The sequence below is a fragment of the Pezoporus occidentalis genome, unplaced genomic scaffold (genome assembly GCF_034315485.1).
Source record: "Pezoporus occidentalis ecotype Australia unplaced genomic scaffold, CSIRO_AGI_Poc_V1 ctg4, whole genome shotgun sequence".
Taxonomy (NCBI): Eukaryota; Metazoa; Chordata; class Aves; order Psittaciformes; family Psittacidae; genus Pezoporus; species Pezoporus occidentalis.
Genome location: NW_026915724.1, coordinates 11,997,905 through 12,023,746, shown reverse-complemented (window position 1 = coordinate 12,023,746; position 25,842 = coordinate 11,997,905). Strand labels below are relative to the sequence as shown.

The window sequence follows — 25,842 nt, the reverse complement described above, 5'->3', positions numbered from 1 at the left end:
CTTCCCCCACCCTTCTTGTGAACAATAACTCAGTTTGCTATCTCCTTTTCCTTCCTTCCCTTTCCCTCCCTGCAATACTTGGCCTGGGAACAGGGTGAAGGGGGTTGTTTGCGGTTGTGCCTGCAGCAAACAAGAGGGCTGAGGTCCTTTGTAGCCTTGGCTAGGGAAGGGCTTGGAGGAGACTGCCTATAGCCACCAGCTTTCTACTCTGGAAGGTATGGAGTGAGGAGTATCTCTGATACATTGCAAAATAAAAGAGTAGTTAAACAAGCATTGGAAAGACAAGGGAGTGAGTTAGGGCTGTATGGTTGGGCCAAGCTGATAACTAGGCAAGAGAATTGCTAAGATGCACAGGCCTGAGGTGCAGGCTCTACAGTAATTGCTGATCTAGATTGGGATCAACTTTTGATCTGGGGGGAATGTCACACAACACAAGAATTTCAAACATTGTAGCAATATGTTCAAGACTTCTTGGCTGCGCTGCAGTGTGTTAGGCCACATGTTCTAATACAACATGCTGCCTGCACCTCACCTTGATGCAACCTTTTGTGCCTAAGGACAAAGAAGACACTCCCATCTTCCTAAGAATTGAGACAGACAGAGCTGGATGCTGAATAAAGATAGCTGAGAAACAGCTGGGAAACTTAAGAACTCGAGGAGACATGAAGGCTGCCTTTTTGGAAAGAAGGGCAAGATAGAGAGAATAAGCAGTTCTGGCCCCAGGCAATTTCTATTTGTTCCTCTTCCCTTCTGCCTTGTGCAAATATCACTCTGCTCTCTTAATTTTGGCCTTTCTGCCCTTGCCTTGGAGACCTGTGGAGTGGGAAGTCAAGCAGGCAGCCAGAGGCACCACAGCCAGAAGAGAAATGGGAGGAAGATGTGGAAATAATAGAAAATCCCTGGGTTCCAGAAAGTCAGTAGAGAACATGCCAGCACCCTTAAGCTAAGGAGGGATCTGGGAGAGGGTGCAGTTTGTATATTTGGAAGGAGAGAGGGAAGTGCACGTTAATAAGACAGTGTGAAGGTCTGTGAACTGTAGGAGAGGCATTCTAGGTGGGAACCACATCCTACCTTTAATTCCCTCCTCTAATCTGGCTGCAGAAGCTCACACAGAAACTCTTCTTCAGCCCCCTTACTGTCAGCCAGCTCCACGTCACTTTGGGGCTCTGCAGACAGCCAAAATGCGAAGCATAGATGGTTTGTGCGTGTTGTGTTTTGTGTCAGCTTATAAAGCTTTGAAGTTGAATACCTGCTTTTAAAGTGAAATTTCTTCATGTTGTGAAGAACAAAGCAGCAAATTTGCTACCTGACACAGCCCCTGTATCAGTTAAATTATCAAATGCAAATGGTTTATTGGACTAATTCAAGGAAAAAAACCCGAACAGCTTCTTAAGAAACAGGCTATACATTTAAAAGATTTATAGTCTGCTCACTCAAGAGCAGTACACAATACATACAGATGTTCCCAGCTTTGCTGGCTGCCGTGCAGCGTGATGGCTTTTGCCACACTCCAGTAGTGGTGGAGATATATGCTCTAGGGCAAGAAAAGTTCTAGCTTGTTCTGCAGGACACTTGGAGCAGGGAAGCTCCTTCTCAGCCCATGCTTTCAACAGGCTATTTCAGCCAGTGCAGAATGAGTGGATATCACCCCCAGTTGAACCTTCCTGTAAAGTCCTCTGAAAAGGGGGACTTCCCAACATTAGAGTATTGCCAAAACATCCTACTTCTGCAAACCCTTCCAGAAGAAATGCATTGTAGGACTGTGCGCAGTTCCTTGGGATACTCATCTGGGGGAAAAATTAGGACAATTTCTTTAACCAGGCATTGTGACTGGGGCAGGGAGAATCAGGGAGCTACATGACCCCTTTTTCACATATTTGTCTGCTTTTCCTTGTGAAAGCAGTGTAAGACGGGGGAATCCATCCTCTTACAAATGTGCCACTGTAGGCTTAGACAGAGCCAAATGAACCATTCTGTTTGCCCTCAGGCTCCTTCAGCTCACTTAAAAGCAAGCAACAGAGCCACTCTTCATCTCCTGCATGGAAGCATCTCAGCAGGAGAAACAGGGAAGTGGTAGCAGCTGCTGAGAGCTCTCCCTGTTTGCATCCGTGCTGCTTGCTGGCTCTGAGATGCAGGGAGGGGGAAAGGGTGATGGGAGGCAGCTGGGGAATGTGATGCCCTCTACATCCTTCCTGTAGTGACAAGCCTTATTCAAACACTTCAGTCTAAAAAGCTCAGAGTGCAGCTCTGGGAGAATGCTTTCAATTCATAATCAAATATGGGGCAATAACAGATGGATAAAACAAACAAATGTGGGGGAAGATGAGGTTCATACTCAAACACTCTGGAGTGTATTCTGGGAAGAAGACACCCACTTTCTACATATTATTTCTCATTCAAGGAAATCTATGGGCAGGTGAACTTCGGGACCTTCTTCACTGTGCTCAGAAAAAGACTTTCAGGAAGGAGCAGCTCTGTTTTTTTTAGTGCGGAAACAATTTTCATGCCTTTGCGTGCTTTGAAGCTCTTCCTATCCCTGCTGTATTACTCCTCTTCTTCTGAGATGAGGAAACTGAGCAAGTAGCTTGGCTTTCTGACCAGCGCTAATACTATCCTGTCACTTTGCCAGGAGATGCAGCCTGTTGAGTGGATCACTGGCACAGCAACCCCAATGTGCATTAGCGCTCTGCAGTCCTCATTGTATTACGCTCCTCACGATCACTGCTCTGAGAGCACTGCATGGGGCTATTCCCTCTGCTTGTGCACTGTGTTACCACTGTGCCTGCGGCCAACTCCATTGTTTTGCTGGTGATGATAATACATAGGTTTTTCCAGCAAAGAAAGCCTTCAGGCAAGCTGGGAGGCTTCTCAAAGCACAGTGAGTTGGTTGCCAGACAAACAGTAGAATGCTTGAGGAGTCTGTAATGATTTATTGTCTTAATGTGCCTTGGTTTCTATTGCTCAGGACTGCAGTAAGGATGAGATTTAAAACCTGCAGAAGAGTGGGGATGTTGTTAATGAATGAAGGACGTGAGGAAGATTTTCAAGGCGAACTTTCTCAGTTCAATCTTGTTAATCAGTTCGGGGCTGTTGAATAGAGCAGAAGGATCTCTGCAGTCAGTAGACTTGTGCAATGATAGCGATGAGTGAAGCACAGCATCATCTGGAAGATCATGTTTTAACTTCATGGGAAAATGGCACATGTATTACAATAAAATTTCCCTTTTGCTCTTTGTGCAATCAGAGATCTCTGACCTTTAATTTGTTTTCGAATGTGATCAGTTTGTGTCACCTGCCAGACAGTCACAGATAGTACCACTGGTGAGGTTAAGGACAGAACAAAGTGCAGGCAGTTTGAGGAAACGGTAATATAGATTTCCAATCAACAGCAGCAGTTTAATTGTAGAAACCATGACAAAACACTTTTTATTTTTTCCCTGGAGTTCAGTCTTGGAGCCTTGTTTTGAAAGCAGAACGTTTTCTTGGCATGCCTCTGCTGATTTCTTAAATGTGCCAGTGGAGGAAACATCATGCTTCTGTGTCTTCAGCTTCTTTGTAATAAGATCCAGTTAAACAACTAAAGTTATTAAAAATTCATTAGAGTATTTCTATGTTGCAGTCAATGAGACCTGTTATTTATCAAAGGTTTTCCAGCCAAATAAATTGTCTTTTTTTTTTTAAACCATATAGTGGAAGACATTTGTTCAGACTGCTTTGTATAAAATTGATTTTATATTTATATGTAAATCACTTTTACACTTCTCTAATGCAGCAGCAGACAGTGTTAGATAACAGGGCAGATCTGTGAGAATACATCTCAGCTTCAACTGCCAAAGTTACCTTTAGGTCAAACAACGCACGTGAATTACATTGCAGTACTTGGGCAGTATTCAGCAATAAAATGAGTTAATTGCATAAGCTTCATTATTATCTTAATTGTGAAATATTTTTAGTGTATCCAGAGGTCTACAAGTAAAAAACAGTGAGCAAATTCTGTTCTGATTTTCAACTGTTGGCTCAGAAAGAAGAAATTGGGTGATCAATATAAACTATTACACGGGTGATCCATATAAACTATTACAGAAAAAAATATTCTGACACTTCTGACACTACTACAAACATAGCAACCTTTGGATAAATTGTGATTGTATTGTCCAGACAGATGTGCCACAAGAAAATAACATTTCAAGTCTCATTTTGAGTACAATGAATTGTGTTATATATAGATTTTTGGATCAGCAGCAGGTTAACTGATGCTTAATTCCTGTTCAGCTGAATGGAATGTGACCAAAACAAGAGCTGAAATAGCTGATGCAGTTTCTTATCATCCAGAAAGTTGCACGAGTTCAACTTCAGCAGCTACTTTAATGGAAATAGCTCTGTAGCTGTTCGGTGTGATTTCAGTTCTACCTCTCAGTGTGATTACTGAGAATGTTAGATGGGAATCTGCAGTTAACTACAATGTCCTGGTACAATAAAACTTGGGCCACTGCATTAGATCTGAGTGACCTTTCACAGGAATCCAGATTGGATTTTACAGAAAACCTGACAACTGAGTTAAGACTCATTTTGTTGTGAAAAGATCATGTAAGGCTTGCTATGATTCCCATCAATCTAAATACAGTAGAGTAATAATTTGGTTTGAAGGATTATGTTATTTTTCTAAACATATTTGAAAGGGAAATGGACATTTATACGTGGAAGGCTGGGGACCCATATGAATTTATGAGATCTCAGTATTTAAGATTTAAATGAGGATGTAAAATGTATGCTTATCTTATGATATAAAACCTGTGGTTAAACTTAGAACATAATGTTTCTCCAGATGTTTACGTACGTGAGCCAAACTGAGAAGAAGACTGTCAAATAATTTGATATCCAGCTTGGGAGAAAACCTTGGTTGAAATCTTTTCTGAGCTGTGAATCTTTAAAAAGAGTGATCTTAAGTGTGTATTATTTTTCAAGGGAAATATAAAAAGGCTTTGTAGTCTTACAAGGACATACTTTATGTATACATATTAAATAAGTCCTCTTAATCTTCCTAAGAAAGATATATAAAGACAGAGTACGACTTTCAACAGTGTGATTTATCCCCAGCAGAACACGCTCGGTTTTTGACATATTTTTCTTCGTTCAGAAAGTTATTCTTGTCAAAAGTACAGAACTTTCCAAAGCTTCCTTTTCTTCTAAAGATGTGCCTGACCTTATCTTCTAGAATAGGCTCTATTTTGGCTAACGCTCTTATTTACATAGGAATGCAAGAATAATTAAATGCCGACAGCAAGAGGTCAATCTGGGTGGAATTTGAATGAATATCTTATAGCAATGTGGTTAACAAACTTTATAAAAATAAAAAAGAGTGTGCACCCTCACACACTGGGCAGTGTTAGTAGAGGAGGGTTATAACATCCTGGAGTGGAGGTATGTAAACAAAGAGGTGGCAGTGTTAGGTCTGTGGTGAGCTAGACTTGACAGCAACATAAACAGCATAAAGAAGCCTTCTAAACAAAATCTCCAGCTGATCACTGGAGCCGACCCACCGCAGGCCTTCAGAGCTGCTTAGGAGGCGAGATGCATTTTTAGAGGATGTCTGTGTGTTCCCAGCAGTAGGGAAGGCAGGGAAGATGTGTTGAGAGGTAATGTTCAGTCATGGGGCTACGAACAGGTGTGACCCCCAAAGGCAGGATGGACCTTGAAGCCGTAGAGTGCTGGCACATCAAAGAGCTGTTAGCACAATTAGGTCTTTGGCTGCCCCAAATGTCAGAAAAGGGAGAAGTGGCCCCAGTAAGAGGTTAATTTAGAAAAACATTAGACTTTCTCTGTCTGGAGAAAACAGTGAAATCCTGGCCCCACCAAAATCCATGAGGATATTACTGCTGATTTCAGACAATGGTAAAATACTAGATTATTGGCTGAAAATTACCCATCCTTTTTTTCTCTCTCTATCCCAAGCTGTCTGTGTGAGTTTTGAGGGCACAGAAAGGATGCATGCCTCTGTGTTCCTCTTTCTCATTTTCTAAATTCTCCCCTTGCCTGTTCTGTTTGAATCAAAAAACTACTTTGTGCTCTTGAAGTTACACACGGATGCTTAAGAGTAGTGCTGCATGAAGGAAGTACTGATTTGTCCAGTGTTGTCTCTTCCTAAGAAAGGAGAGTGGGCCCAGTTACCTTCTTTTTTATGTCACAGGCCATGAAAAGTAGCACTAAGAATTATGTGTGAGAAGAACTGTCTTAAACACATGCAGCTGTTGTGTTTGATTGTGATGAGTGGTAGAAAAGCATGTCATATCTTCCCTTAAGAATGTGTTTACCGGTTGAAATGCTACATCCAAACCTAGCATTTTATACTGGTAACCTTAAATAGGGAAAAAAATTATATATTAATAGGAAATACTTAAAGATTTTTGCTTTTGCTCTTGTTAATATACTTATTCACTGTTGCCAATGTTTTAAAATTTATCTATATAAAGTCAGGCATTTAAATCCATATTTCAACTTACAAAGAAGCGGTCTCATTTTCCAAAGTACTGAGAGACTAAGAAACTTCTTGAAAAATAACTGTACCAGTGTCAAGTGAGGTGTTGACATGATTGCATGCAGATAGATGTGATCTCTTCTCCTGCAAAAGGAGTTGTCCATATACAAACCAGATCCATTCCAGACTCCATTTCAGAAACTGTATAGGTACATTAATACAGTGCTGAGTTGAAACTAATAAGACATAATTTTTTCCTACACAGATATCTTGTTATCTCAGTTATGAGATAATGTTATGAAAATACTTGTATAAAGTGTCTTCATATAACACTGAGGCCTTCCTACATTGTGATACCTGCACTGGAGAATCTAGCTTTGTCTCACACATTTAAAGATATATATCTCAGTCCTGAATTAAGTGTGGTGTCCAGAGAATTAAAATGCAGGCATGTCTCAAAGGTACAACTGAAGCAAATAGCTTGTTAGTGAATGACACCCAACTCAGGAACAGAAGAAGGAGAAACTGTTTTCAGAAAATTCCTAGTTTATAGCGTTTCTAGAGGCAAATATACGTACTAAATATTTAGTGAAGTATTTAATAGCATATTTTATATCACTCTCTTTGTTTGCATTAGGTTAAATTGGATTAAATTTAGGAAACTCTACAAGTTTTTTCTTTATTTGTAATTGATGGATAGCAGTAATTTGTCACTGTTTCCATCACAGGCTACATGATTAAGATCAGATTCAAGAACTCGACTCTGCAGATCTCAACCACTGGGACCATTGCTGTGCACTGAGATAACCAAAAAAGGTAGAGACTAAAAGAAGACAGTGTAATTTGAAATTAATCAAGATGTAACAACTCCCTTTTGTAGGCTGTGGTTGGGAATTCTCAGCTGAGCTGAGTGTGCCAATGGCTGAATCACAGATGCTGGCCTATTCACTCTCTGACCTAACACTGTGCTCTTCTCACAGCTGCCGAGTTGCTGATAAATCCTCTGCAGCCTAAAAACTTGGGTTGCCTGAGGTTAACGGAGCACTGACAGTTTGCACCAGTTGAAGATCTGTCCCTGGGCCTCTGAACCCTACGGGGAGCGTTCTTTTCTAATGAGCAAGATGTTCAGGGGAATTGCAAGGGCTGTGATCTGAGGATACTGGGGTGAGATGACAGCCAAGGCCCTAATGCTAGTTCCTTTGGTAGCAGCTAACACATTTCCTGACTGCTGTGTTTTCCATGTAACTTGAAAAGAATTTTGAATGAGTCTGTGGCAGAATAAACCGGTTAGTGAGATCATGGGAGAGGGCTTTTTTTTCCTTGATGATCAACTGTTGTCTTGTCTGGTGGTAACATATACACGACAGCCACAAGTAGTGAAATAGCTCATCTTTGCCAACACTTGCTGAATCCCAGGCTCTCGTTTCCATGGGCCAATGAAGTGCAAAGGCCACACTGTAGTTCAGAGGAAGAGCAGACAGGCTGAAAGGAAACCATTGTTTCTCCCTTCCCGCTTGAGCTTTTGCGGTGTTTCTGAAAACATTTTAAGCTCTCTGTAGAGTATTTCGGTTAATCCTTAGAGAGCAATAATAAAACTCTAGGAAAGGTATGAGAAGAAAAAGATAGGACATTTTCAGTCAGTATGGCTCTATGTGGTAGGAAGATCTGCTTCTGATTAACATGCCAAGAAAGTACTTAGGTTGAAAGTGAATTTTACTAGACACTTTTAAAGGAAACTGTTTAGAAAAATGCCATGTACTGACCTCTGAGAAAGATCTGCAGAATCAGTATTTCCTTCCAGTTCACTCTGAGGGTTCTACCTTTCTTCTCTGTCATGCACTCAATAGCAATAACAATAATAGCGGTACTTCCAGTGCTGCAACACTCTGTACTTCAAAGCACTTCACAAACACTGGACTAGATTCAGTCTGGTCTTCTACAGATATAAACTTTGTGTGAAATCCTGGCTCCATTATAGTGAATGGCAAATTTCCCACTGACTTCAGTGGGGTTTTGACTTCACTCACTCCTTGTCAAAGAATTTGGGCAAAGTAAGCCTTCTTAAAGAGGTGAATGTGATAGCTGAAAGGAGAGAAAACCTTACTTCATTGCAGGGGAAAACATAAATTCTCAAAATGGAGGATAGGCACATCCAGACTGTAGGGGAATGACAGAGAATGACTATCCTATCAATCTCCCAGTGTGCTCTTCTTTCTTGTTTCTTTTCTCTTAGTTCAAGTGTTAGGTTGATTCTTTGATTTTGTTGTGCCTTCAGATTTATCAGTCTCTCACATTTGTATAAATATGACCATGAAGAAATGTCTGCTTCACTCACTAGCTTGGTTGACTGGCTTATAACTTTAGTTTTCCAGTACTTCTGCTTAGCATTGGCATCTGCAGTTCACATTAGAGTACTAGGGATTTATGCCCCTTTACACAGGGGCAAACCATTCAGGAGTCAGACCTTTGCTCATTTGGATGATCAGATGTGTTTTACTTTTTAATGCTTAAACCACTGTAAGAATCTTGAATATTTTTAGTCTTTTTATAACATCATTGAGTGAAGACAGCCTTTAAAGTCTGTTTGCCTCCCATGTTGTATATTCACTGAAGTATATTTACAGATTGCAAAATGTTAAGTGCTTATTTTGTATGAATAAACAGTGCTTTTAATTATTCATGATCCCAAAGAAATTATTAACCATATACAAGGCCAGAAAGAAAGGCATAGCACTGAACATCAAACCTGAACAATGAGGAAGATATTCAGAAATAGAAATTGCTTTAAAAATGAGTTGAAACATTGAATGATGTCAGCCAAACTACATTCGCTCCTCCTGATCAGGGCTTTGAAATCCTTATTCAAGGTAGAACTTGTATCATGTTGCCATCTGCCTTTGCTTTTGACTGATCCAACTGAGCCTTTCTACCCTCCTGGGTATAAATAACCCCATCTGTCAGTTACCTGAGCTGCTCTCTTTTTCAGTTTCCAGTTGGTACCTCCTGAACATGCCAAAGCGCAGTCCTGTTTTTTTTTTGCTCTTCCATGTGTATATCTTATTACATGGAAATATGCTGAGGGGTATTTTGCCATGTAAAAATGTGATGAAAATTGAAGGAGGAGTACAGGTTTTGGCCACAATTCTATCATTTTGCTATGTATAAGGCTCTACAGCACAGCCAAAAAGGAATGTGGAAACAGCTGAAAAGTAAGCTGCTCTTCTCCTCAGGTCTAAATTCATCATTTCCCTGCGTATTTTGGAAAAGCTGCTTTCCAAATCTGAGCTTCACAGACATTACTGTGGCCTTGTATTTGCATTCTGTGCCTCATCACTAGAAGCAGCTGAACTAGTTTAAATTCTCAACAGCAATGAGAAATTCACCAGAGACAATAAATCATAGACATCATGAACTTCTGACTAGTGTGAAGTCATTCAGAAATATATTTCCCAGCAGATCTCTGCAGTCTGTGGTATTCCCATCAGGTGATTAATCCTCTGTCAGGGTGCAAAATGTATTGTAATACAGAAAGAGAAGGAAATACAGCAGATAAGAAACACCACATTGCTTATGTTTCCAAAGTCTTTGGGTGATAGAAATAGACTGCAATCAATTGCAATATCTTGCATTGCATGTCTTAAAAAATTATAAGTTATCACTGAGGTGATAAAATATTCTGAAGTATAGATGTGTGAACATGAGTAGGTGTCTGTAGATGTAAAGAATAAAAATTAAAACCATTGAATAGCCTTCCTGATTGGCTTAAAATACATATTTTTAGACAGTTCTAAGCTTTTTCAGTTCTTTTATTTTATTTTATTTTATTTTTTTTTAATTTTTTTTTATTTTCTTTTTTAGGCTGGGAAAATTGTCCCTGTTGTGTAAAAGGGAGTTATAATATTTGAAATTGTCTGTTACAGTGATTACTGTCACTGTTGCATTCTGAGCTTGCTTGCTCTCACAGGAAAACTTGGCAGCATTAGACATTACCAGATGCCCAAAGGTTATGAGTTTATGGGTAAGAGCGGAGAGGAGCACAGGTGTATAAACCCAGGAGAGGAGAACAACTCAGTGAACAGGAATTATGAGTAAATACAAGAAAGAAGAGTGGTTTGTTGGTGTTGGGGATAATGCAGCAGTTTTTCTATTGCAGAGCTTGCACAGATTTTGACTCAAATCAGGAATCTGTAAGAAAAGTGTGGATCCCCTTAATCACCTTTCCTCTGAACAATCCTCAATATTGCGGTCACTGCTGTTTGACCTTACTGGCACTGTCTGAATGGGTGGGTGGGTGGGGTGAATGGGCAGGTGGGGGAATGATATTCAGAGCTGCTGATCAAAATACTTTTTGCCTCAAAGAAGCAAGGAACGGAAGGTGACCAGCTTTTGGCTTCAGTCCTTATGGCTTCTTGAATGTAGTTAAAACGAAGAGTGCCGTGCAACCAGAGCTGAAATTTCATTAAAGGCATTGAACAGATTGTGTGGCTCACATTTACACCTGTGCAGATTTGGATTTGATCCATGAAGTCTAAGCGTACACTGGTGAAACTGAGCTTGATGTCTTATGCGTGGTCACTGAGTCTGGCAGCAGTGGCGGGTGAGCTGCTATCAGGAAATGGGGCATGTGTTTCTCTCCTCAGATCTGTATGCTAAGTGCTAGGCCTGGCCTGACAGATGTTAGAGGGCCTCTCAGTAAGAAGGGAAATTATATACAAAAGTTTCCTATTACGGCTGCAATAAACAATTTCTTAACTTTTGTGTATGCTTGTCTTTCAGGGAGGCACAGTGCTCTCACTCTGTAATACCACTGATTGATTGCCACAGTGTTACGGGTACCAGCTCCTCTGGAACCCAAGAGAAACTCCTTTTCATACTACTACACTGACTTTTTACAAAAAGTTTAAGTGCTTCATAAGCATAAATTAACTCAGCCAAAGAGCATTTCTGTGATGTGGGAAGATCTGGGATGCCTAGCTGACACCACTTACATGACTTGCTTAATATCACAAACTGAATCAGTGATGCAGATAAGAACCAAACTCAAGATCTGTATTTCTGAGCCCCTTGCTTCTTACAATAAATGAAGCCAGTGCAAACTCCCAGTACTCAACAGAACAAGTGGCTCTGGACTGTGGCTAGTGCAACTTTGCATAATAGTGTAAAAGCAATTTCTTTTATGAATTCCTCCTACCCCTTCAAAAACTAGCTTTAATGAGATGGAAATGTTCTAAAACCTTGCTCTTAAAAATGTAGCACAGATCCTTTTCTGCTCTTATTTTTTTTTGTTGTTATATTTTTATTTCTCCATAACAGTGTGTGGCTTCTTTTGACATTCAGAATCTGGATTCTGACTTCTGCAGCTAACCTGACGAGTCTTTTGATTTGGTTCCCTCTGGAGTCAACAGACAGGTGTGTATCTAGAGGATGATTCAGAGCGGAAGTCTAAGTCAGGTGCTCAGATTTGAGCTGACTGAGTGCCTAAAACCTTACAAATTCTTGTTTCCTGATTGCAATAGGTGGAGCTGGGATTCACCTGACAATACAAAATAGAAGAAGTGAAACACATATGACAGAGAAAAGTAAGTTTATCCCTATGATATGCTTTACCATCTATGAGGGCTCTAAGCAGCAGGAATAAATACATAGTGAAGACATCTATGTTCCAGACAACTTTCTGGTTCAATTTCTTGCACTGAGCATAATTCAAAAAGTACACTAGTTTTTGAGGGCTGATTAAAATTAGCAGTATCGCATTAATAGTGGGGCAACCTGTTGTCATCTGCCCTGGTCTACATAAAATTTTCTGCCAGACAGTAAATTTGCCAGTCAGGAAGGCTAAATGCATGTGAACATTATGTGAAGTATCTTGAATATCTTTTCTAAAGACAAGACAATGACATTTCTCTGTACAAGTTCAAACATGACTCTCCTGTGTTGCAAAGAGCTGTCAAATTGAATAACAGGTACAGTGAAAGCACCTCTTTCCCAAACTATTCAAATGAGCATCACCTTAAATAAACAGAACCTGGCTAAGGGTTACATTAAAGATTTGTCATAGCAAGAAGTAATATTTGAATGATAATATCTCTTAATATATTCATTATTTAAAATTACTCTTTTAAATACACCTAGAGGACTCTTTCCCAGGTAACCTTGAGATAAAGTTATCAGACTCTGGCTCTCATCTTCATTGCAACTACTGTAGATAATGCCTTTGCACATGGTATCTCCTAGCAGTGGTGATTGCAGTAACTCTTTGGCTCCCAGCAGAAGTAGCTGGGGGTGTGGTAAAGCCAGGATGCAGCGAACATGATTCATACAAAAAACCTCAGACCTTGGACTGGTTGTAAGGGATTCCCACGTTTATTATGTGGGAAAGTGTTGAACATATTGTATAAATTATACAATGGAGCTGAAAGATTGGGATTTCCCTGGGTTAGTCAGTTGGCTACTACACAACATTTAGGCCATCATTAGAAGAAAATAAAAATCTTTCTTATTATAGGCAGCAAGGCATCATTCAAAACACCTTTTAATTAAGAGAATCCCAGAGAAATTCAAAAGTGATGCAGAAAATTGGTGCAACAATTGATTTGCCTTTGCATATAGCCACAACCTATAAAATGAAATGGCTTGATAATTTTTTTTTTTTTTTTGCAGAGTCTCTCTAGCAATTCACTTATATTGACAGAAGACATGATTTTTTTTTTTGTAGTATTCAGGGCATTTACATTGTCTGGCTGATACTACTTCAGTCATTTGTAGAGGTAGCATTTGGAGGAACCCAGATTCCTCATACTGCCAATGAAGAGAAGGCAGGCATGATTCAGAGAAGCCAAGCTAAATGCCTAAAGGAACTTGAAAGAAATGGTGTGAATACCACCTGTGTTTCTACTCTGAACCTCATTTTTCAGTAATTTGTCCTTTTACCATAAAATTTCTCTTGGAGCTCAAACTTTGCGCACATGAAGTCAAAGACACTCGTAACAGCCACCAATTTGTAGCAGCTGAGGATCTGGCCCAGGACCTGTAATTTTGTTTTTAATAGCTATTTGGAGGAGATTATTTTACAACTTGTTCTAATATGCACATTCCCAGTAGACTGCTCAGGTAATTACTTGGGCTACAATTCAAATATTCCACAGTTTGAAATATAGTTGCAGAAAAATCTATTTTTCGGTGTACAGAGGGTATAAAACAGTCACTTCTTTGGCATGTGTAGCTATCACTTTGCAAAAAAATCCAAGGTTTTAGGTGAACAAATGAATGAGCATGCAGATATTTTCAGTGTATATTTAGGATATGTTTGGAAATTTGTACCTTTACACAGCAAAAATTTGGTTCATGGCAACACACTAGGTTATACAGGATAAAAAATGAAAAGCAATCATAAAAATGAAGTATAACTTTGGAGAAAGGTCTTATATACCATCTTGAGTGTTGCTGACTTTCTCATTGGCATATATAAGATATTACTTTTCTACCTGTGACTTCCTCTTACGTTCACAGATGAGTAGGGTTTAGTTTAAATTCCTATGCTGTATTTATTTGTATATTTATATTATGTATCTCCATGATTAATAAAAAGTTAAAGGCCTCTGAACCACAAATTAAAGTGGTGTTTTAAACAAGGTGTTTAAAGCTGATAATTTAAAGCTTTAAAGATTTTCCCTGCATAAATGTGAAATTATTCTGAATTGGGCACAGTGGATGCATAGGACAGCTTCATAAGTTAATTTTCCCAGGTTAGAGTCTTGACAAACTGCTTCCATTTGTATTGTGAAATGTATTTACTGGGTGTATTTCTCAGCACTGCTCTTGATTTCCCATGGAACCCTGCCCTTTATATTAGAGGTGAATAATTAGATCACTGGGTTTAATGCTATTATGCAGCTTGCCAAGGTTTGGTATGCTATCACTTGCTAGAAGGTGTTCTTGGTCACCCTAACGATTCAAAGACAGCACCAAGTCTTTATTTTCCCTTGGGAATCAACCTCAGGGTGGCGTCACTCAGTCAATGCATGACTTTCAGGGTTTAACAAGCCTCACCAAAGACTAAATGGTGTATTGTAAAACCAGACCTGCAAAGTCTCACACACCTAACAGATGAGTCCCACTCCTTTTTGCTTAAGGAAAAATTAAAACAAAGGGGAAAAAAAAAAAAGAAAGAAAGATTTTGCCTGAAGGGATTTCTCAGTGCTATGAGGAAAAAAAATCAAGTCAAACAAATCATCTTTCTCATACCTAGAGACTCAGTGACATTATCTTTTGCATGACACCATAACTGTACTTTGGTGGTAGTGATTACATGGGGTTCATCAGGCTAAGCCCTGTCTGAGAAGTTCTGTGTTTAAGAGAAAGGACTTTGTGAAGGATGGGTTATTTGGCTTGCTAGCAGTTTCAAAAACACAAATAAAAAGGGGTCAGAGAAGATTTTTGAGGAAAATTTTTTACTATTTGAAATATAACTTCAAGAGAATTTCAAAATAAAGTTTTCTTTAATACAGGGATCAAAACGCTTCACACTGAAACAGTGCTAAGATTTAAATTGTTAAATAGCGTTGATACGTGAAATATTTTAAATATCCTTATTTTCATAGAATGGTTAGGGTTAGAAGGGACCTTAAAGGTCACCAACACAAAATCACTGGGTAAAATGACTACAAATTACATGGCATATTTTAACATTCTGAAAATGAGCTGTACCTGCAAATTTTGCCTAGCTCCAGTTAGAATGACCTGCATTTAGTATTGTCTAAGAGGGCAAGCTGGAAATAGATTTTTTGTACATTTTGTGCTTTTACATGCTATAGGGCACTTATGAGTGCTCTAGAGGAAGGAGTAAACAGCCACTAAAGAAATTCACTGTGATATCAGAAGCATCTTTAAAGTGAATGGCTGCTGCATGTTACAATATCAGCGCTTTGTCTTTATTCCACCTGCACATTCATTTAATCTGAATACACTAGAATGAATATCCTCCTAACCCGAAATATTTAACCTCTAAGAACCCTTTGTAGATACAGCCTTACCTTTTAATTTCACACACTTAAACTTTTTCTCCCTAATTGGGTCATCCCCTCTCCTCCCATAGCCCCCACAACCTGCATGGGGACATCCACTTTTAAAAACTAAAACACATAATTAGCCGTTAATACGCTGAGGGTTAATGAGTAGGTATAATCTTATTAACCTAATGAAAGTTACAGGTGTAACTTGTAAGCAGCCCCAGGCTGCCAAAGAGCGCAAAGAAGTTATTGCTATCTTAAAATAAAAGTTAAATAAACATGATTCATATCTCATTTTTCTTCATGTAACTTGGCATTACAGAAAGTTTTATGATTTTGGCTGGGATGACTAGTTGCTCCAAGCAAAAGGCTAGGAGGTTTGTCCTATCTTAAATTTCTAACAAAACTGATGCCGTTGATAGACTTTTCTGATGAGACCCATAGTCACTATGGTTTCCTTCACATACAGTAACTTCTTGTTGTTGTTTTCTAATAATTTGATTGGAAAATAAAACCTGGAAAAATATCTGTGAATTTCTAATTCAAGACCATGGGAAAAATTCTCGTCGTGTTTTAGTGCACTAGCAAATTTAGGTGAATGTGACTTTCTGTGAAATCTTGTGTAAGGTTGTTGCTATCATCTTGTATGTTGTGTATAGTGTTGTACTTAGTTGCTATTATCTCAGGGATGTCTTGTATGTACCCTGTTTTGATCTGGAGCCAGAATTCTCTCTGGCTATACAATGCAATTATTTACATCCACAAGTATGAGTGTTAATGAAAAGATGTTCATTTGTAAATACAATGAACCAGCGAGCTTCTAAATGAAGGTGACCTCAGACACAAACAGCACACATACAAGATACTTATTCTTCATATCTCAGGCATTATTTTTTTTTTGTAAATAAGCTTTCATGCTTGCTTAAAAAAAAATCTTTTCAGTTTCTTAAGTAATTTGATTGCATTCATTGACCAGAATATTTCCCTTTGGTAGCCAAAGGCACAGTATGTTTAAATGTTCATTAACTTCTATTAATTAATTAAATAAATTCCATTAACATATTATTGAGGGGTTTGCATTATATTACAAAAGGATTCTTAGTCACATATTTCTTTTCTCAGAATGCCTCAGAGCTTTTTTATTATTATTGAATACTACCTCATTGGCAATCATATCATGAAAATGCTGTGTATTTACCAGATATTTCAATAGCATCTCACTTTTTTGAAGAAGCAGTGCATAACAGCATGCTAGACCTTTGATGTTCTCTGGAAATGAATAGTGACTGGAGGGCAACTCCATCTAGCTATGGGTTACTCAGGTCTCGTGGGAGAAAAGTCCTATTCTGTCTGCTGCCAGCTGGGAACCTGCTGCTTCACTCTGTCTTCTCAGAGTGTTTCACCTACCCCCTTGCCAATCCCTGTCTCTTCAGACAGGCCATGGAGCAGCAGATAGGAGGTGGAGCAGGGCAGCAGAGCTGGAGGTTTGCTGGCAGGGCTCTCTGGATTGCTCTAAGCACTGAAGCTGGCAAGGGGTGAGGGTGAAGCAGGTGAAAGGGTGTAGTCACTTAAAAAAAGGAAAGGATGGGTGGAGAACAGGAGTGGGAAAAGGCAATTTATCAGGGATGGTTAGAGAGATGGTATTCACAAGCATATTCTTCTGCCTTAAAGCTTTATTGCTTAATGATAAAGATACTTATCCTTAATTTCCTTGGAGCTGACAATAACAGCTAAAGATTGCCAGTGATTTCTGTTCAGTGCTATGACTGTCTCCTTTGCTGTGTGTTTTGTGTTCAAATGTCACTGTGTCTAGGCACTGCTAAGCAACATGGCATTTTTCTGTCCATATCACTGATTTTTTTGCAGGGGGGTGGAACTAGATGATCTTAAGGTCCTTTCCAACCCTAACTATTCTATGATTCTATGATTCTATGTACATATAAATCTATCACCTAGTGTACCTGGTGTAACTGGTGTACCTATTTAATGATTAAAGAAGCAGAAGAATTAAAAGCTGTATTTTCAAATGTTACCTCAGTATCTGCAGAGCTAGATTTCCAGTCAAATTCAGAACACATGAAGAGCTCTCAAGCACAATGACGTAAACAGGTGTTTTCCAATGAATACAAGAATATAAGGCTGGAAGAAACCTCTAGGGTAGCAGTTCTCTGCTGTCATAAACAGCCACACTACAGAGCATTTTCATGAACCAATCTAGCTAAAATATATGTTAATATTTTTGCTTTTCCCATCAGAACATTGTACCAGAACTTTCCTTCTTTAATGCTAAGAAGCCTTCCTATAATTCTCACATCATATAGACTTCAGACAGGTCATAGCTTTTCTTCTAGGCTATCATCTTCAGAGCAGATATGCACCTGCAGCTTTCATTGATGACACTTCCAATGGGCTTGTGCCCAAAGCTGAAAAAATCAAAAGCAAATCCTCCCATGTTCCTTATCGATAATTTGAACTAAAAAGTGTTCAGATCAGGAATGAACCCATGTTAGAAATTATGTTAGAAGTATCATGTCTCCTATGCCCTGATACAGATTCAAACCCTTAAGATTGTAGTCTTAAAATTAAGAGGCATCATGCATATGTAATTTTGACCAGTAAGAACTTATGCTGTTGACATTATCATTCAGTAAAATGTGCTGAGCTGAGGGAGATGAATGCATTGTGCAATGCATGAGAATTATCTCTTACTAATTAATCCATCTTTGTTTATAATCTCATGAGAAATATTTTTTTAAGTAAGTATGCCTGGAAGGGGCATATGGGTGCATCTTTAAGGCTGACTTAGTATTTTATCTAGTCTTTTTTGTTCATTTTTCTTTACTTTAAGGCCTCAAACCAAATTTTCCAGTACATAATTTTTTTTTTTTGTCTGTAATGTTAAATCATTGCAACTTAAAACCTGGGTGAATATTACAAAGAAAAAGAAATCCCCTTCTAGCTAAAAATAGGGCTAATTAACTTCCACAGTTAGAAGCCTAGTTTGCCTCCCTTGGCTTTCTTCCTCCATGGATGCAATGAGTGCTGTTTTTGAAGTCTCAGCAGATTTATGTACTGCCTTAGGTTCAGCTAAGGCTCTTTCTAACATCTTTTATTGGGTTTGTTGTTTAATATTAACAGCTGTACAAATGAGCCATTATTGGGTTCTGATCATGAAAATAACTTGATGCAGGTAAGCAATTTCTGTGCATTAGTATTTGCAGAGTCAGATCTCTGCAGCCATTAAATTGAGCTAGAACCATCAGGACAGAGAATACCCATTAATTTCTCAATTAAAAGGCTTGCTTCTTATTTTCTTTGAAGGTAATTTGTATATTCTTAGACAAGGTATAAAGGAAAAATCAAATCTTTAGTGCATAGTACTACTGCTGTATTACTACTACTGTAATAAAGATTAAATTTAAAATTTATTCCCATCTGCAAGCTTCAGTCAAAAGCTATTTGATCAACACCCCCTTTCTACAACTTTTCTTGTCTTTCATCTTATTATTTTGTTTTTTTACCTCGCTACGTCTTTGATCAATGGTATGGTACAAGAGACAGACAGGACTGTCTCTAAAAGCCATCTAAATGTATATGCCTGCTCAGAAGTTTCTACCTGAAAAGTTTCCTCAGATTTAGGATTTGGCATAGCAAGTCCCTTCTTATCTGAGGAGAGCTGAGCATTCTCAGTAGTTTTCTGGAGACAGAAAGCCCTTCAAGAAGCTGGTCCGCAAGCAGAATAGTTGTCTCAGGAACTGGTATGTGATCACCAAAATGAGCATTGCTTAGTTTTATTTTCTTGTTAAATGACCCAGTGAAACTTAGTGTTGTTTTCCCACAGGAAAATTATTAGTTTTCTCCTCAGTCTTTATTGGATTTCATTATAGATGCGAAAGAGTATAGCATCAAACAGCTCACATTTATTTCTTAATTAGCAAAACTGACAGTGATTAGGTAGGACAGAACTGATTAGCAAAAAGAACTCTGGAATAGATAATTTAGTGAAAAGCAATATGCAAAACAATAAAAAAGGTATTTAAACACATTTTCAGTGGTTATAGATCTGCTTTTCTCTGAGACTGCCAAAGCTGCTAATCTGTCTTTCAATATCTCCACAAGCTGCAAATTCATTTTTACGAACATGATTACTGAAAACAAAGTCAAGGTACAAGCAAGACAAGCCTGCTATTTTCAAAATGGGCTCTAATTTCAGTTCACACAATTTTGGTTCACTAACTTCAAACACATACACATTTATCAGCACTACTGAAAAAACCCTGTCTAAAATATGGGAAATAAGAGGGGAAATTACAGGACTTTGCAACATATTTTTTCTGTCCCTCTCTCCAAAAAATAAATCATTAAAGTTGGCATGCAAAGTCCCATTTCTACTTTTTCCATCTCTCCAACAATATCAAAGCAGAATTTTAACACATTAAGATTAGTATAGTATGTTCAGTTTCCTTATTTTTAATTTTTTTTCTGGTGGGTATTTCTTACATTGCTTTTGGAAAACATGGCTATGGACTGTTTTTCCATCCAAAATAATTGTTTGCCACAAACCTTTCTTCTAGTGTAATATGTATAGTATTTTTGGGAACATTAGCAGTTTCTCTCTGAACAATAGAAAGACTGTGCCTTAGAAAACTCTGGAAAGGATTTAGAGGTCAAAGAAGACAAGTCACTCAACATGAGTTCCCAGTGAGATGTTCTGGGAAAGACTGATGTGGTCCTTTGATATATAAGAAGGGGAGTTGTGAGTAGCATAAGGAGGTGTTTTTGCCTCTATCTGACACTGGGGAGATTAACACTGAAAATACTGCATACTGTTCCTGTCTCTTAGCAGTGTTGTTGTAACTATGGTGGTCTAAGGATACAAGAAAATTTTGTAGGAAGGCATGTATTTTTTTAATTGGATCAGATAATGTACTTGGAAAAAATATGGAAAAACAGTTGGTCATACTTCACGTCATAATGTCTGCATTAGGAAAAATTGGCAATACTACAGAAAAGAGAAATAAAAATTATTCCAACCTGGAGAAAAAATACAGTAGGGTAAGAAAGAGAAGTAACTCAAATTGTTCATCATATTAAAACCAATACTGAGTACATTAATGTCTTCAGTACACAGCAAATGCTGTGTGCTAAGAGGCACTCCTATTTGGAGATGAAAGTCATACTGAGGAAGAAAAGAAAGACATAGTGAGGAAAAGAGCAACAAATGCAAATAAATAAGGCATAATTAGAAAAAAAAAATGTAAGTAACCATGCTGTGTATATGTATGCATGCATGTACATGTACAGCTGCCTCCAATAACTTTTGAACTTGTTTCTCTGCAGCCACTCTTGGCTGGTGGGGGGTTGTTCTGAAAAGCAATTATGTTTCTACAGGTTTCATGAAAGTATGTGGTCAAAAATAGGTGAAAACTCTCATAGAAAAGTCCTGACAGAGATCTATAATAATCTGAGGTACTGTCAAGCCTATAATGTGAGTTGTCACATCTGTAAGACACAGGAGATCCACGAGGAGTTGGAGGAAGACCTGAAAAATGCTCCGTATATGGGAAGAAACTTTAATCAGAGCTCACAGCTTATTAGGCATCGAAGTCAATCAACCATGAAACACGAATCCATAGGGAACTAAGCTTTATTAGTCCCAAGCCTATATTAGCTCTGCAATACTTAGGGTGATTAGCTGTTGGGATAAACTTCCAAGGGAGAAGCGGGTTTGCCATCCTTTTAAGTCTTTGGATGTCTTTTTTGGAAGACAGCGAAACACAAGTAATTGGGTTAACAACAGGAGTAAGTGAATGCAATTGTATGGCCTTTATAGTAGAGAAGGGGAAGCCTGAAGATTTCTTGGCCTGATTTCTTCTGGCCATAAAAATCTATGAATCCAGGAATTAGAAACGCAAAACACCTCAGAGGAGCCTTGTGAGGAACTGGCACAGTGTCATCCAGCTAATTAACTATATAGCTACTGCCAAACGCTTGCGTATGTCCAGGTGAAAGCACACTAGCTTGGCTACTGCATTAACATGCTCTGCTCCAACATCTTTCATTGTTGTCAGTGGAATGTTAATAGATGATGGCAGCACAACAGGGGTGAGGAGAGACAAGTGGGAAAGGTTTAAGATAATGTCATCAGAACTGAGTGCTGTCACAGTATAATGGTCTCCTGCTGGTACCTAAATGCAGGGAAACTCACGGAAAATTAAACATCAAGGCATGTTCATTTGCAGAGCTGGAGATATGGATCCTATGGCAATCTCCTGCTACAATGGGCTCATTTCTGCTTTACTAAATGGACGTGGAAGCAGTGGACCAATATTTGTAGATTTCTTCTATGTGGCCAGGTGTACTTTACCGTGTACTTAATTTATACAAAGGAGCACTTATCTACTAAAGATTAAAAAGTGTCAGTTCAGGTTGGATTCAGAGTCTGGTGTTAATTCTGGTTGTGCTTATGATCTCCTCTAGTCCCTGGGTTGGGGGGCTGCAGAACAGGCTTTTTTAAATCAAAAGTACTTCACAGTTCAGACATGGTAGGAGCATTCCCCCAGCCAGCTACTACACTTATTCCATAGATAACATCTTATCAGGATGCACTATCTCAGTCAATTTGGGTTGTGTGCCCTTACGTAAGACACACTGCATTGCAGGCCCAGGTATTGTGCCAAAAGTTTAACGAAAATAAACCCAAAGTTTCTCTGTAGAATTTAAAGGAAGTAAGACAAGGCCCTGAGTTTCCTCTTCTGTATAGCAAATATATGGTACATTATTGTTAGAATTCATTAGGACATGCTAAAAGAATAAAGAGAGAAAGGTGAGATTTGTATATATTCATAGGGCTTCAGAAACTAACACTTCAATGAAAATACTGATTACTGTAAGAGCCTAGCATAGGACAACCATGAGAGTTGGCAAGGCTGCTTCACAATCAATAATTTATGACAGGTGCAGTAACTAGCAACAGCTACTTGTTATTCTTTTGTTAGCTATGAAACGATGTTACATTTGGATTTGGTTTCCATAAATATCTAAGCTAGTGTGTATCTGGATCTAGGAGTCTGGCTTGGTTTCAATTGCAATTTGACTTTATCTGACTAGCAGAAGCCTTTTTAATCTGTGTCATTTAATACACCTAGCATAAATACTGCTGTGTGACTGTTGGCATTTTGGTAAAGCATTTTTAATCCCTACATATTTTTCACGACTTGCCTATACTCATCCTTTAATAGGTTCACTTTAAGCCAGCAATTTCACAAAAGTTTTTGAAGAGGTTTTCTGAGAAAAACGTGCTTCTCTTTTAATAGGGTTTTGACTTTCTTTTAATCACCAACAAATGATTTAACAAAGTTGTCACATGTATTGTCACCTCTGAGAGGGGAAGCAGTATTAATTTACCTGGTGTATATTTCTTTAGTCTTTCTATAAACTTTAGCAGATTTGCTGCATTGGTGAGAATGCTGCATTGATGAATATAGTTTTATGCTTTCACATTTTCGAGCTGGTTTTTGTTTCCTTTTTTCACTGTGTTTTCTGACATTATGTAGTGCTGGCAGTGTAAAAATCTGATGCAACAGTAGTCTTTCATCGCGACACATCATATGTAATCTTTCACTATTGTCCTTTGTCCTGCAACAGCTGACAGAGAGAGTACCTGCACAGCAGATGATGTTTTCCAGACACCAGCAAAAGCCTGATGTTATTTCTTAAGAATGCAGCAGCTACACTACAAACTGGAACACCACCACTTGAAATCCCATTTTGCCACTGGTTTTCCACCTGTTTTGCTGCAGAAACAGTTGCCCTTGCTGACTGCAATGAAGATCACTTTTTAATTGGATACTAATAGCTGTAGCTTCTCCACTTGTATGAATGATGAGAATAGAAAATCCAGTCCTTAGAATACAGAGGGATCATTCAAGAAAATGCTAGGCTAATAGTGCAGAAACATCAGCGTGGGAGGTGAGCCTCACTCTGCAGAGGTATGCTCATTCATAAACATGAGAGCCAGCTCTTGCATTGTGTGTATTGTATTTTGTATTGGAGGCAATAGGAATCATTCTGTTATATTATCCTGTCAGATCTAGTACACCAAACAGGACAGGGCTGGCTTGGAATCAGAGGCTGAGGTTTACTGGAAAACACTTAAAATATTTCAAGAAGTGCTTTCAGTACAAATCTCTCAGGTTTGAGAGGTGAATTTATCATATTTCCTGTACTTCCTCCTTTTCTCCTAGCCTGGTAATATTTATTACTGTCATGCTATATCAAGACACATACATCAAAATGAATCCATCGTTATGTCTGTACAGGCTCTCCTGAGCTGGCATTGCATGGATGTAGAACTTAAAATGGTATCATTAGAATGTCTCTATTCTGGGTAAATATTGTACTGAGGTCTTGTACTGTGTTATTTCTTTAAGTTTAGGAATATTACTCCTTTTTTCTTGGCAAAACTTGTCTTTTAATAATTGTATTTGCCCATCTAAAATCCCTCCTGTCATTTCATTTAAAAACACAATCCCATTTAACTTTCTTCCCCGATACACTATATACTTCATTGTTCCAATACAGAGAAAAACCACAACATTACATTTTGGTGATGGTGGAATAATTCTAAGACAGAAATACCTTTTAAACAGCAGCTGCAGAAAGCACTTTGGGTATTTTGATGTTTATTCTTAGAAAAGCTCCCCTCCCCTATTTTGATTGTGTGCTTAAGTACCTTTGACTTCAGGACATATCTAAAGCTGAAATATGTTAACTGTTCTCCTCAGCATTGATGTGTTCCTAGTGCAGGACCTAAGCTCATAAAATGCATTGGGATTCTTAGAGATGAAAGAACTGTTGTTCATGTTCCGTTGTATTTTCTCCTTTAGGATCACAGCCTCGATACTGAATAATAAGTAATAATAAGACACAAATCCATTAATTTATGTGGGCATGTTAGGACATGTGAGCTCCAACAAAACAAAAAGATCAATGAAAATTTGGAAATTATGTGGAAAACATATCAGAGGTGGGTTTGTAACATATATAGCTGGTCTGCCATGTTAGGAAAACCGCATACATTTAGGAAGTGCTGTTACATGTATTTTGAAAATGCTTTTTTAAATCAGCCTCTTAAAAAAAAAAAACCCCAAAACCCACCCAAACAAACAAAAAAACAACAAAAAACAAACAAACAAAAAAAACAACAACCCACAACTTAGTCCTGAAATCCTTCTAGCGAAAGCTTTGAAATTGGACAAATCATTCTCACCACCCCCATCAATAAAGCAGTGTTCTGGCTTTGCTTTAAGCAGACAAAGTGCAGGAAGTTTAGAGTGTGAGCTGTGAGCTACGGCCCTGTGACACGAGGAGGTGTTGCAGTTGATGCATATCAGGCACCACAGCAAAGCCAGTGCCTTCATTCCTGCACCAACATCTCATTAGCTGGGTAGGGGGCAACCTTTAAATGGGGATTCATCCTTGTCTCCAAGCATTTTGGCTTTCTATGGCTCATAAATTGATGACCTTAGCAGCAACCACAAAGGCCAGTGCCCCAGAGCTGAGGTGCAGGCTGCGGCTGTGGGAGTTCTGTAACGGGGCTATGCTACCCCACGGCTCCTGGGGCGGGCTGCAGCACTCCTGCCAACCAAGTCATTGATAGAGAGCATTTAGTAGCCCTGTGCTGGAGAGCAACATCATTACAGCAGGACTGCAAAAATAAATACCAAGAACTTAACCCAAATTACCTCATAAAATGGAAGAAAACAGAGCACTTGGTTTGCCCCGTTTGAAGTACTGGGGGAAGCCCAAGGGGCCGGCCCTTCCTTCACACACACAGGGGCTGCTGGTGCTGGTGGTGTTAGGCCAATTTAAAGGTGATGTGAGACCAAACAGGGCTTTTAATGCGAGTGGACATGACAGGGTTAAATCAATCTGGATTGAAAGGGGATTAGACTCCGGATCACTTAGCCCACGCAGAGCAGGGGTGCTGAGCCACGCAGGGAACCCGGGGTGCACAGCTGGCCGTGGCCGAGCTTGCCGGCACGATGGCTCACGCTGACCAGAGCTCGCCTAGCCGTGCCGCGCCGCCTCGGCGCAGTTGGGCTGGATCACGGCTGACACGGGGAGAGAGGGAGCAGCCGCGGCTCCAGCCTGTCGGGCCGCTCGGCAGGTTGATGGATGTGCTGGCCTGCGAGCGCTCGCCACCCCGGCCAGTCCAGCCCATCCACAATGAGTTACAGTTTCCCGGTCTCCCTCCCGGCACCTCCTCCCCCTTTTCCTCCCCGTTGCCGGCCGCCCGCTCGGCGTGCAAAGCCTTGTCCTCGCACTGCGGTGCCCGCTGGGGCAGGCTGACATTGC

The 25,842-nt window shown here is 39.3% G+C and overlaps 1 long non-coding RNA gene across 1 annotated transcript; it reads right to left on the bottom strand.

The window, feature by feature from the left end:
* Positions 1–1,842: 1,842 nt before the first annotated feature.
* Positions 1,843–25,339, bottom strand: LOC134171150 (uncharacterized). The gene is made up of 3 exons (XR_009967513.1): positions 25,230–25,339; positions 24,218–24,387; positions 1,843–3,577 (listed from the first exon to the last, which is right to left on the bottom strand). It is a non-coding gene; the product is annotated as an uncharacterized LOC134171150 (long non-coding RNA).
* Positions 25,340–25,842: the final 503 nt, after the last annotated feature.